The sequence below is a fragment of the Triturus cristatus genome, chromosome 8 (assembly GCF_964204655.1).
Source record: "Triturus cristatus chromosome 8, aTriCri1.1, whole genome shotgun sequence".
Classification (NCBI taxonomy): domain Eukaryota; kingdom Metazoa; phylum Chordata; class Amphibia; order Caudata; family Salamandridae; genus Triturus; species Triturus cristatus.
In genome coordinates this window covers 483,603,339-483,615,985 of record NC_140591.1, presented here as the reverse complement: position 1 = coordinate 483,615,985, position 12,647 = coordinate 483,603,339, and positions in this window count along the sequence as shown.

Genomic DNA, 12,647 nt, shown 5'->3' with positions numbered 1-12,647 from the left:
CGCCACAATGGTGGTACGGCCCATACCCACGCCCCCAGAGCATGGGTACGGGCCGTACCACGTGTACCCCTACGTCACCGCCACAATGGTGGTACGGCCCGTACCCACGCCCCCAGAGCATGGGTACGGGCCGTACCACGCGTACCCCTACGGCACCGCCACAATGGTGGTAAGGCCCGTACCCACGCCCCCAGAGCATGGGTACGGGCCGTACCACCCGTACACCTACAGCCCCATTACACGATGGATACAAGGCGTACACACGCCACGGATGTAGGTGTACGGCTTGGTGCAGCACATCAGCTGTAAATTGGGGGTGGTGTATGCCCAGGACAGCAGTGTACCACAGCAAGGGCACAAGTGGTTGGGCGGGTGGGTGCAGAGGAATACCAGCAGTTGACAGGGACATGGGGGTGGGTGCAGAGGACTACCAGCAGTGGACACAGACATGGGGGTGGGTGCAGAGGAATACCAGCAGTGGACAGGGACATGTGAGGGGTGGGTGCCCATCACTCCCAACAGTGGACAGAGACATGGGGGTGGGTGCAGAGGACTCCCAGCAGTGGACAGAGACATGAGGGTGGGTGCAGAGGACTCCGAGAAGTGGACAGAGACATGGGGGTGGGTGCAGAGGACACCCAGCAGTGGACAGAGACATGGGGGTGGGTGCAGAGGACTCCCAGAAGTGGACAGAGATATGGGGGTGGGTGCATATCAACACCAGCAGTGGACAGAGACATGGGGGTGGGTGCAGAGGACTCCCAGCAGTGGACAGAGACATGGGGGTGGGTGCAGAGGACTCCCAGCAGTGGACTGAGACATGGGGGTGGGTGCAGAGGACTCCCAGCAGTGGACAGAGACATGGGGGTGGGTGCAGAGGACTCCCAGCAGTGGACAGAGACATGGGGGTGGGTGCAGAGGACTCCCAGAAGTGGACAGAGACATGGGGGTGGGTGCGGAGGACTCCCAGCAGTGGACAGAGACATGGGGGTGGGTGCATATCAACACCAGCAGTGGACAGAGACATGGGGGTGGGTGCAGAGGACTCCCAGCAGTGGACAGAGACATGGGGGTGGATGCAGAGGACTCCCAGCAGTGGACATAGACATGGGGGTGGGTGCAGAGGACTCCCAACAGTGGACAGAGACATGGGGGTGGGTGCATATCAACACCAGCAGTGGACAGAGACATGGGGGTGGGTGCAGAGGACTCCCAGCAGTGGACAGACATATATGAGTGGGTGCAGAGGACTCCCAGCAGTGGACGGAGACATGGGGGGGTGTACATCATTATCAGATGACCACAACTCCATGGGTGTATGTACGCATCCCTAACTTTGGACAATGATGATAGTGCCATAACAACACATCACTGACAGCAGTGTCCCACTCCCAGGAGGATGGATGTCTTTCCCCCACTGCATGACACACCACATGTGGGTGTGAGGACAAATAACACATGCATACCCACCCCTGGCAGATGCAGCACAATACACACACGAGAACATGCCACAAGACTGTATAGTCATGTCACTGCCTACTAAACTAAGAGAGCCAAAGAGAACACACACTGTCACGCACATCCCAGGACTGATAGGAATGTTCAGGTGCTGGGCCAGCCACCAAGATGTTGTCTGTCATGGAAGGAATAGGGTGGAGTTCCCACAGATACAATTCCCACAATTGTGAGTCAGGTGTTCAAATACCCAGCAGAACAAGTACCATATGTGTGCTAGGCTGGGATTACACACATGCATTGTGCGGAAAATGGACAATTTCTCCATGAAGGCATGGCAAAATCCTCCATACACAAGTACAGTGAGTACCAAGGATGGCACAGACGATGCAGCCGGAGACATTGCTGAGCAGGCATGGCCAGAGTTGAAGGGATCCATCACCAACAAAGGAAATGTAGACACAGGTCAACACAACAATTGTGCAACTCTCTGCAGGGAAGATGTCAGGTGCCACAGAGGAAGGAACACTCCTTGGGACAATGTCTCCAAACACAAACAGCATACACGACAAAGAATCTTTGCAGAGACCTTGTGATGGCACGCAGATACCAGGTTCCACCCCATGAGCAGCAGACTACAACATTTCCCTGAAACAGAACACATGCCCACAACCCCAACTCCTGTAGCATCAGCATCAACATCAATACCTGAAATGCAAGACTTTTCTAACGAAAATAGAAAATGCTTTATTCAGCGTGGCAATAATAATGTGTAAACGAGACTATTCACAAAGGCCAATGGCCAGTCCATATCATCAGTCCTTGTGGGGGGACACATGGCCATGCATCTCCCCTAGCTTGTCTGCACATCAGAAGACTCTGTGACGTCGACTGGGGGGGGCATCATGTGGGGAAGGACCAGGCACCGCAGGGACAGGAGGGGAAGGGTAGGTGTGGTGGGTGCAGGGACGGACAACTCCACCACAGGGGGTGGGGCAGCGCCAAAGGTGGAGGTGAGCTCGGCGCTGCACACTTCTGCCAGTTCTTCAAGCGTCTCCCCTGCACCCGGAGAAACAACAGGCCCCAAGGAGGGGGGGATGTTGGAGGGATGGGTTGCTGCGCTACTGGGGGAGGCGGTGGACAGGCTGGGGGACTTAACTCCTCTACCCGTGGAGTGCCTTGACCGTTTCCGGCCAGGTGAACTAGTGGGGCTGAGGCCCAGCCCAGCAAAGTAGGCCTCCTTCTCCGAATCTGGGGCAGGGGAGCCAAGGGGAGTGACATCGGAGGGACTGGGGAGTGAGTCATGTGGACGAGGACTGTGGCTGCGTGCCTGCCTGTGTGCCCCAGACCCAGTGGGTGTGCCTGCTTCCCCCTGAGTGTGTGTGTCAGGAGGTGTGCGCTTGCCCTTACGTGGTGGTGTGCTGCTTGTGTCTGGTGGGGTGAGTGTGTGTGGATGCCTTGGTGTGCTTGGGACAGGCATGGGTGTGGGACTTGTGGATGGGGCAGGGGTAGGGGGGGACGCAGCGCTGCAGGTGACTCACTACTGCCGTCAGTGACGAGTCCAGGGACCTCAGCAACATCCGTTGGTCGGACATCGCTGATGACATGCCCTCCATATACGACACCATCTGGGTCAGCAGTCTGGTGTGGCCATGGAGGACAGTCAGGATCGATGTCTGCCCAACTTGCAACTGCCGCTGAATGTCCACAGACTCTGCAGTGAGGGCAGCAGGGGGGACAGGGGCAGGGGGTGCAGTGCCTGGCACGAAGGAGACACGGTGTGGCCTAGCACGGACAGAAGGGACCTGAGCAAGTGGGAGGGCAGTGATGGGAATGGAGGGGGCGGGTACGGATGGAGTGCTGCTGCCAGCTGTTGGAGCAGCCTCCGCCCCCTCAGGGAGTTCAGCCTCGGACCCGTCAGCCTCGTAGTCAGTGTTGGTACTGGGCAGGTCCTCCGCCACACTCCCCTCGCCCTCGGTACCACTTGAGTCCGGCGACTCCTCAGCAGTGGTGGCACCACTACTCAATCCCTCCTCCACGTCCGTGCCGGTGTCTCCCTCGGTGCCCTCCGATGATGCTGTGGGCAAGGTGAAGAGACAGGAAAAAATCAGTCACCTGTATACATCTGACACATGAGTCCAAACAAAATAGGCAACAGTGCATATCAGGAAAGGCATCATGAGTAACATCTAGGATACTCCCCACATATGTAAGCCCTGCACTCCCCAGTTGGTTGACCCACCATGCCACTTGGAAACAATGAAAATTAGGACACAACAGCAAATAACTTGAAATCACAAGATCATGAGAAGCTAGTGTCTGGGATCAGTTGAGCACAGCAAGACTATGAAGGCATGCCACCTCTTGTTCACTGTGAACCAAACAGTATAGTCGCACCCAAGGCCAAATACCACATGCCAATGCAGAAGGTGTCCCCACACTCAGAGACCTGTGAGTACTTTTGAAACCCAAAAGAAATACATTGTGACTCCTGGAGAATCACAACCCTTTACACAATGGACATGTCTAGAATGTGTGAATGTGGCACTCTGTGAACACAACACACATGTGTCTGTATAGCAGAAGTCACACAAGGAGGTGCACACCAAACTACATGTACACAGTCATTGTCTGAGCTGCCAGACTCATTCAAATCAGCCACTGTTAGGCAGAAATGGCATATCAGTAAGTACATATACATGGCACCATGGTGGTCTGGATGACTTGACACTCGTAAGTTGGTATCAGCAACAACCAAGGACTAACCCAAATGCTACCACACTGTGGGAACATGTATATGTATGAACTCCAAACAAGTTTTGCTCAAACTGTGCCTTACTTTAAAATGTGCCAGCGTGTCCCTGGAAAGTGTAAAGGTGGTGTCTTGTGCACTTCCTTGGGAGACATCTGTCATGCAGGCACAGCATTGTCCTTCACAACAAAACAACAAGGTCAAGCATATGAAACATTGAGACATGTTGACAGGTGTAGTGAGTGCCAATGCACATTTTCTCTGAGTAACAACTTGAATAATGTCATTTGTCACATGGCTATCCGTCACCTGATCACACAGTTGGCTACACTTATGACCTACTGACTGTCATCTGGAGTGGCACACATGTCCACACCCAGGACAATGCATAAGCTAATGGGCCTGCAATTGTTTAGCAAAAAAGCCTAGCAGTACTGTGGGTTCCCCCTCATGGCAAGCCGGAATGTACCCACAGATGTCAGCACACAAAGTCACAACTGTGTAGCATCTGAACCACACACAGGTGCCAAAAATGTACAAGCAGGATACATGATTGTCAAAAACTGACACAGGCTACGAAGCACGAATATTAAGCACTGGCCAACATCACTGGGGCACTGCACGATGACTTTCTGTACAGCGAATCATCACACACAAGTCAGAACTGGCAATGAAACATCAGGGTTGAACATATACGCCCCTCCCGCACACACCCACCCATACCTGAGTCAATGTGACTGATACCGATCAAGAAGTGACACCTCTTATTCAGGGTTACAATAACTGTGCTTGAAAACTAGCTTCATTAACACGACATCACCTTGTAGGGCTGCCAAAACATATTGGTCACAAACAAACATCAACTGATTGTTGTGAATAGCCACACAGGCACTGCCCAGTGTGAGTATGCACCAGCAAACTGGTTTATCCCTGTCCAGTGGACAAATGTATCACACATGTGAAAAATACTACCTAGGCCAGGGAACAATGCCACAGAGGCAGAGCCATGCTGAACCCACAGTGAATATGCACAGTGTTGGATGACACACATGAGTAGGAGGGCAGGCTGTGTCAGGGGACTGTAGTGGGCACACTGCTCCATGGTCCTGGAATGAGCTGACTGTAACAGGAGCAACCATCCCGTCACTATGCATATATCCCACTCATGCACATCATGTCTGAGGCCACAACATTGGTAATGCATGCTGCAAGTCTGTTCATTTGAAACCTCACACTCCTATGTTGAGACTCAGCATCAGTGCCAACAATTATGCACCCCCAAATTACTGAACAGGACAGGGCACAGGCAGACCACCCCCACACATGATGCTGAAAGCAGTGTGCACCTTGATTAACTGGCTGCCTAGATGACCATGTGCAATAGTGATAACACACAGACCAGGTAACACATGTCAAAGGGAAGGGAGGAAGAACAGCACAGGTTGACTTGGGAGAACAGGATGTGCACTGCACATATATACCCTGGCAGTGTATCCAGGTGACTGAGCAGCTACAAAAGCTGGCGACACACAACAAACACACATGTATCTACCCACTTCCTGCTGCTGTAACTCCTGTATCCGCCTATCCAGGTCAGGGAAGACCACAGCCAGGACATGCTTCATCTGATGGATCAGGCGCCGGCACCCGTCATGCTTGCGAGGAGCCTCCTCCTACAGCATGACCCGGGCGATCCTCCGGGTCCAGCACCGGATGTCCTGCCATCTCTTCCTCACTTGTGGCAGGCGCCGACTGCGACCCTCCACCGATTGCACGGCCTTGACGGCATCCTTCCAGATCTTCCCCTTGTGGTAGGCGGTTACCTGTGTGGATGACAAAGTGGGACAACATCACTACACCTGCACCATGTCACAGAGACACACATTTGAACATCTTAGATTTGTTGAACAGAGCATAGTATGCTGGCAAGTAATAGCACCTTAGTCATAGGGACTTTTTCCACTGTGGATGCACCAATGCACTACATGGCATAGTAAGTACACAGGTGGCATGAGGGGTGTGAAACAATCCCTGATCATGGCACACACTGTGCATCCCAAGCAACACAAGGCTGATGGACAGCACCGCAAAGCAGTCACATGCCCCAGGCCACTGACGAAACCTCAGCAGAGTACACAGACACACACAGGCACACATCAATCACCTGCCATTGGCAACAGCAGATGCAAACCTCACTCTGCACATGTGCCACTTGCCAGGGGGGGTCACAGGTGTGGGGCTAGCTCAGCAAGTCAGACACACAGCACGGCTTACTTCTCACATCAGATGGATTGAGCAGTTGCCTCCTCCGTGCAGCTGTGGTGCAACACTCCACATAGACACTCACCCACATGACAAGAAACATTCACACACATCAATGTCCAGGGGGCGTACACATCATTTGGACACTCTCACCACTCTCACCACACCTCCACTCAACTCTCACACACATCTGTGGGTGTAGTCACCTGTCACACCAGGGTGACCACTGAATCACCGCAGGACAATAGAAAAAGAATGCCCAAGAGGATTAGGCTGGCTGAATGTGCCATGCACTATGCAGTGAATGTCACAGTAAGCACAATGCAAGTGATGAGTGCACACATGAACTACATCAAGCCCTGCATGAGAGACATAAGCCATCCACCCCCCCGGGACCCACTCCAACCAACATTGCATGTCTGTCACACCTGGACACAATGCCAGAAGTGACAGACACAAAAAAGGTGCACAGGCAAAGGTAGTGGAGTCAGCACTCACCTGCTCCCCTGGTCCACCATACAGCATGGGGTACCGTGGGAAGACCACATCCAACAGGGCCTCATTCTCCTCCTGAGTGAAAGGCTGGGCCCTCTCCACAGTCCTTGACATGGTGCCAGAGGGAGACAATACAGCAGCAGTGGTATCGACTGACATGTTGTGCAGGCAAGTGCCCTCCCATGGGTTCTGCCTGCCTTATATCTGCCTTGCTGGCCTATTTCATTTACAGGAGTACAGAGTGATTGGTCAGACTCATTTGCATCCTACGTTTCCTAATGTAATGTAATGTAATGTAATTAGGTTTTGTATAGCGCTGGTTGCACTCCATGGAGCATCTTTGCGCTTCTGAGTAAGAAAAAAAGGATCAGATGAAAAGATTCTTATGATGTTTCGGAGATGGAGTGTTATATCAGATTTTTACATTGTGTGTCGGATAAAGTATAAATCCAAGTTTTGAGGGTGTTTCTGAAAGAAATTTCTGTGGAAATTTGCCGAAGGGAAGACGGCAGAGAGTTCCAGGCTTTGGACCCCAAAACTGCCAGGGCCTTGCCTCCTTTGGTTTTAAGTCTGAACTTAGGGATAGTGAGAAGATTCTCACTTTGAGATCTCAAACATCGTGCAGGGGCATAGTGTTGGAACATGTTTTCAATGTATTTGGGTCCTGTTTTGTTAAATGCCCTAAAGGTAATTAGCAGGATTTTAAACAGCACCCTTTTATGTATTGGCAGCCAGTGCAGTATGTTCAGAGCTGTTGAAGCTGAGGTCCTTCTTTTCCAACCCAACACTAATCTGGCCGCTGCATGTTGTACAATTTGCAGTTTATGGCATACTGTCCTATTTGTTCCCGCATATATACTATTGCAGTAGTCAATGCGGGAAGTAATAAGGGCAACCGCCACCGTCTTTCTTGCTGCAAGAGGGATCAGATCGAAAAATTTCCTAAGTCCCTTTATTATGCCGAAGCAGATCCCTGCCACGGCATTTGCTTGTTGTTTAAAGCTCAGAGAAGGGTCAAATTTTATTCCCAGATTACGGACTGCATTTGCTGTATTGGGAGGGACGGTGGCGTCTTCTGGCCACCATAGAGTTGGGTTGAAGGAGTTGTTTTTTCCAACAGGTAGAATCTCAGTTTTCCCTGAATTGCATTTAAGAGGATTTGTGCTCATCCAGTGGAAAGTAGCCTTCATACAGTTCTTAAGTCTAGCTTCTGCTTGGCTGGATTCATCCTCCATCACTAAGATGAGTTGTGTATCATCTGCATATGCGATGGTAGCTATGCCGAAGGATGATATGAGGGCAATCAGGGGAGCCATATATACATTGAAAAGTGTCGGACTCAAACACGAGCCCTGTGGCACACCTGAGTTCAGTGGGATTTCTGCTGATCTAAATTGGCCCAAGGTGACCACTTGTCGTCTGTTTGTCAAAAAACTCTTTAGCCAGCTCAGTACCTTGCCCGTTATTCCTGCCGCGGTTAATCGGTCTATCAAGATGGTATGAGACACCGTGTCGAAGGCCGCGGATAGGTCTAAAAGTATGAGGACAGCTTTTTTTCCCTGGTCTAGTGCTGTTCTAAGTGTTTCCACGGAGAAATTTAGAGCCGATTCAGTCGAATGTTTTGCTCTGAAACCAGCTTGGTTCGGGTGCCAGATGTTATTTGCCTCTAAAAAAGAAGTGAGCTGTTTATTTACTTCCTTTTCTGTAAGTTTACAGAAGGTAGGGAGTAGTGAGATTGGTCGTAGATTGGTGAGAATGGAGGGGTCTGGTAATGGCTTTTTCTGTAGGGGTCTCACTGCTTCAACTTTCCATTCTTCCGGGACTACTCCCTGGGAAAGTGAGGAGTTAATGATATTATTAATGGTCGGATTTACGATCTCCACCATGGTGTGGAGGATGTAGGGGGGTCAGGGATCAAAGGGAGAACCAGATTTGATTTTAAGAATTTGTCTCTTGGATTCTTCCAGGCTGACTTCTTGAAAGAAAGATAACTGGCTTATTGTGTGATTATTTTTATTCTGTAACTCATTCAGGGGGAGGGGATCTGGGAAGTCTTTGATGATCGTTTCTATTTTCTCGTGGAAATAGTCCGCGATATTATTACATAGGGTTTGCGAGGGGGGAATATCTCTTTGCATGTTCTTTGGATTTATAAAAGAATTGACAATATTAAAGATATCTTTTTGTTTATTTTTACTGTTAATTATGGCATCGGTAAAAAAGACCTTTTTGGCTGTTTTTATCATCCCATGGTAGTGTCGGCGGGCCGTTTTGTACTTGGCCTGGTCAGTTATATTATATTTTGTGCGCCAGGTCCGTTCCAAAGCTCTAACTTTCCTCTGTTCTTCCTTTAGTCTTTGAGAGAACCAAGGAGCAGAGGTTCTATGCTTCTTATTACGTCTTTCCCTTGGTTTTATTTTATCATTTTCCATAGCTAGAGCAACCATCCATTTCCTGAAGGACTGACTGTCCTTCTCAGGGTTCCCAACTACTGATGGTCTAGTTTCAAGTGCCTTGGTTAGAAAACCCGGGTTTTCTATCAGGTTCTTCCAGTGAGGCCCACCCTGAGGGATGCAGGGCTTCGTCCGTGGTCTATGTTTCATAATTCCTAGGAGTTCGAAAGGGATGTAGCAGTGATCTGACCAGGTTAATTCTTGAGGGGGTTTCCTCCAATCCCTTTAAACATACACCAGTGACAGCCTTAGCATCTTTTGAATTTGCAGCATCATGTCAAGTCAACAACCACTTTGCAACAATATATAATGTGGCCAACTGCTTTTTCCAGACCACATGATGTTAAATTTTGAACATGAAACTCGGTATCCATGACAACCAGCATGCATTTAGGCCCTAATACTTGTCCCTCATGTGTTCCCATTGTAATTCTTAAATCCCCACACAGGTACGGCGCGTTTCACACGTACCCCTAGGGCACCATCACTACAGTGATACAGGCCGTACTCACGCGTGTACGTGCCGTACACACGTGAGTATGTGCCGTGTCACTCGGACCTACAGTAACACAACTATAGTGATAGGCACGTACTCACGCGTGTACGGCCCGTACACGCGTGAGTACGGGCCTATCACTATAGTTGTGTTACTGTAGGTCCGAGTGATACAGCCCGTACTCACGCGTGTACGGCACGTACACGCGTGAGTACGTGCCGTATCACTCGGACCTACAGTAACACAACTATAGTGATAGGCCCGTACTCACGCGTGTACAGCATGTACACGTGTGAGTACGGGCCATATCACTCGGACCTACAGTAACACAACTATAGTGATAGGCATGTACTCACGCGTGAGTACGTGCCTATCACTATAGTTGTGTTACCGTAGGTCCTAGTGATACGGCACGTAGTCACGCATGTTCGGCACGTACACGCGTGAGTACGTGCCGTATCACTAGGGCCTACGGTACCCCAACTATAGTGATAGGCACGTACTCACGCGTGTATGGGCCGTACACGCGTGAGTACATGCCGTATCACTAGGGCCTACGGTACCCCAACTATAGTGATAGGCACGTACTCACGCGTGTACGGGCCGTACACGCGTGAGTACGTGTCGTATAACTAGGGCCTACGGTACCCCAACTATAGTGATAGGCACGTACTCACGTGTGTACGGCACGTGCTCACGCATGAGTACGGCCCGTACACACGCCCTCAGAGCGTGTGTACTGTGTTTCACAGCTTACACTGGTGATAGGAGGCACACACGAAAGCAATGGAGGTGTGAGACTCGCACAATGCTGAACATCAAGTCATTGTCAGTGCAGTCCTTCATGTGCAGGGCCTAGGTGTGTCAGGCAGTGATGTGGCACATGTCTCATCATGTTGTGGCACAATAGATGTGTGATGAGCTGTTTACACATGTCATGTGTGATGGGGCACTACGTGGCACACTTCCCCTTCGCACTTTGCACATGTGTGCATGTAGGACACACGTGTCAAGCACTGCATCACTGGTATGGCACAGTCACCAACACCCGCAACTGTCCCCTGATGCCAGGTACACGGATAATTACACCTGACATGTGACTACCAGCGTGCCACGATGTGACTATGTCATGTGTGTGTCATATGTTCCCATGAGCTTGCCGTTGGTGTTCCGTCAACTCCATCTGCTGTTGCAGCATCCAACATGTGTCTGTGTACATATGTGCATGACACACATATACGCACACCATGCCACATGTGGACTCACACGTTACATGTTTCATGATGGTTCGAAGATTACTTCCTGACATGAGGCAATATCTGCGTTGTCTCAATGTCTGTGTCATCAGTTTTTGACATGTACCCCTTCATGGAAATGTGTGTTATCTGTCCTTTTTCAGATGACATGTGACCTGTGCGTCTAGACTCCCGCCAGCTGTCTGTATGAGATAACATCCTTCAAATGCTGATATGTGGATGTCTGTCACTCATGTAATGTGTCTGGCTGGTCACTTACACTGGCCCACAGCTATTTTAATGGCATGTCACGTCAACATTGCCATGCAACTATTGTGGCTGGCTCTTCGTTGGAGTATCACCTGACTGGCCTACGTGTCCTGGATGTATTGCACAGACCAGACTCTGTATTAAGCAGATGTGTATTAGCTGTTGAACATGTGCTCACCTCAGTGACATTGGTGTGGTTATGTACTCACTCTTTGTTATTCCTTCCAAATCTCTGCAGGGCACCGCCTCTCCCCAGACGAATGCCAGACCTGGATGCCATGCGTGAACATGACTGCATACGCAGATACTGCTTCTCGCAAGAGTTGATAGAGGACTTGACCCGCCGGCTGGAACCACACCTCCAACCACAACACAGGTATCCTACAGCTCTGACTCCCAAGATGAAGGTGATGGCAGCCCTACAGTTTTTTGCCACCGGTATGTTTCAATTGACCATAGCTGATGTCGGTGGCATGTCCCAGACAATGTTCAGCCGTGTCCTGCATGATGTTTTAGAAGCCATGTTGGTGCACCTGGATGAATTCATCAATTTTCCCACTCGTGAGCAGTTTACAGGTATCAAGGGTGAGTTATATGCCCTGGGAGGGATGCCTCACGTAATTGGGGCCATTGATGGGACACATGTGGCTTTGGTACCACCACAGGCACAGGAGGTAGCCTTTCGGAACCGCAAACATTATCACTCTATCAATGGCCTTGTGGTGTGTCTTGCTAACATGCTGATTTCCCATGTCTGTGCCCGTTTTCCAGGGTCCGCACACGATGCCTACATCATGAGGCATAGCAGGGTGCCAGAAATTATGCTGGAGCTGCACGCAGAACGAGCATGTCTTGTTGGTGGGTATACTCTGTTAGTCATGTGTTTCGCGCTATCTGTGTATCTTACGGCATCTCCTGACCCACTTCTTCACATGATGTTTCCATGTAGGGGACTCTGGCTATCCCAACATGCCATGGCTGATGATGCCTCTCCGCAACCCCAGAACAGCCGCAGAACACTGGTACAACGACACCCATGGGCAGACGAGGCGCGTGATTGAGAGGACGTTTGGACTCCTGAAGAGCAGATTCCGGTGCCTCCACAAGACCGGCGGCGCCCTCCCATATGCCCCGGTGAAGGTCTGCAGAATCTTCATTATGTGCTGCATGCTGCACAACATGGCAGTGGAGAAGGCCGTGCCACTCATCCTTGATCCGGATGAGCAGGA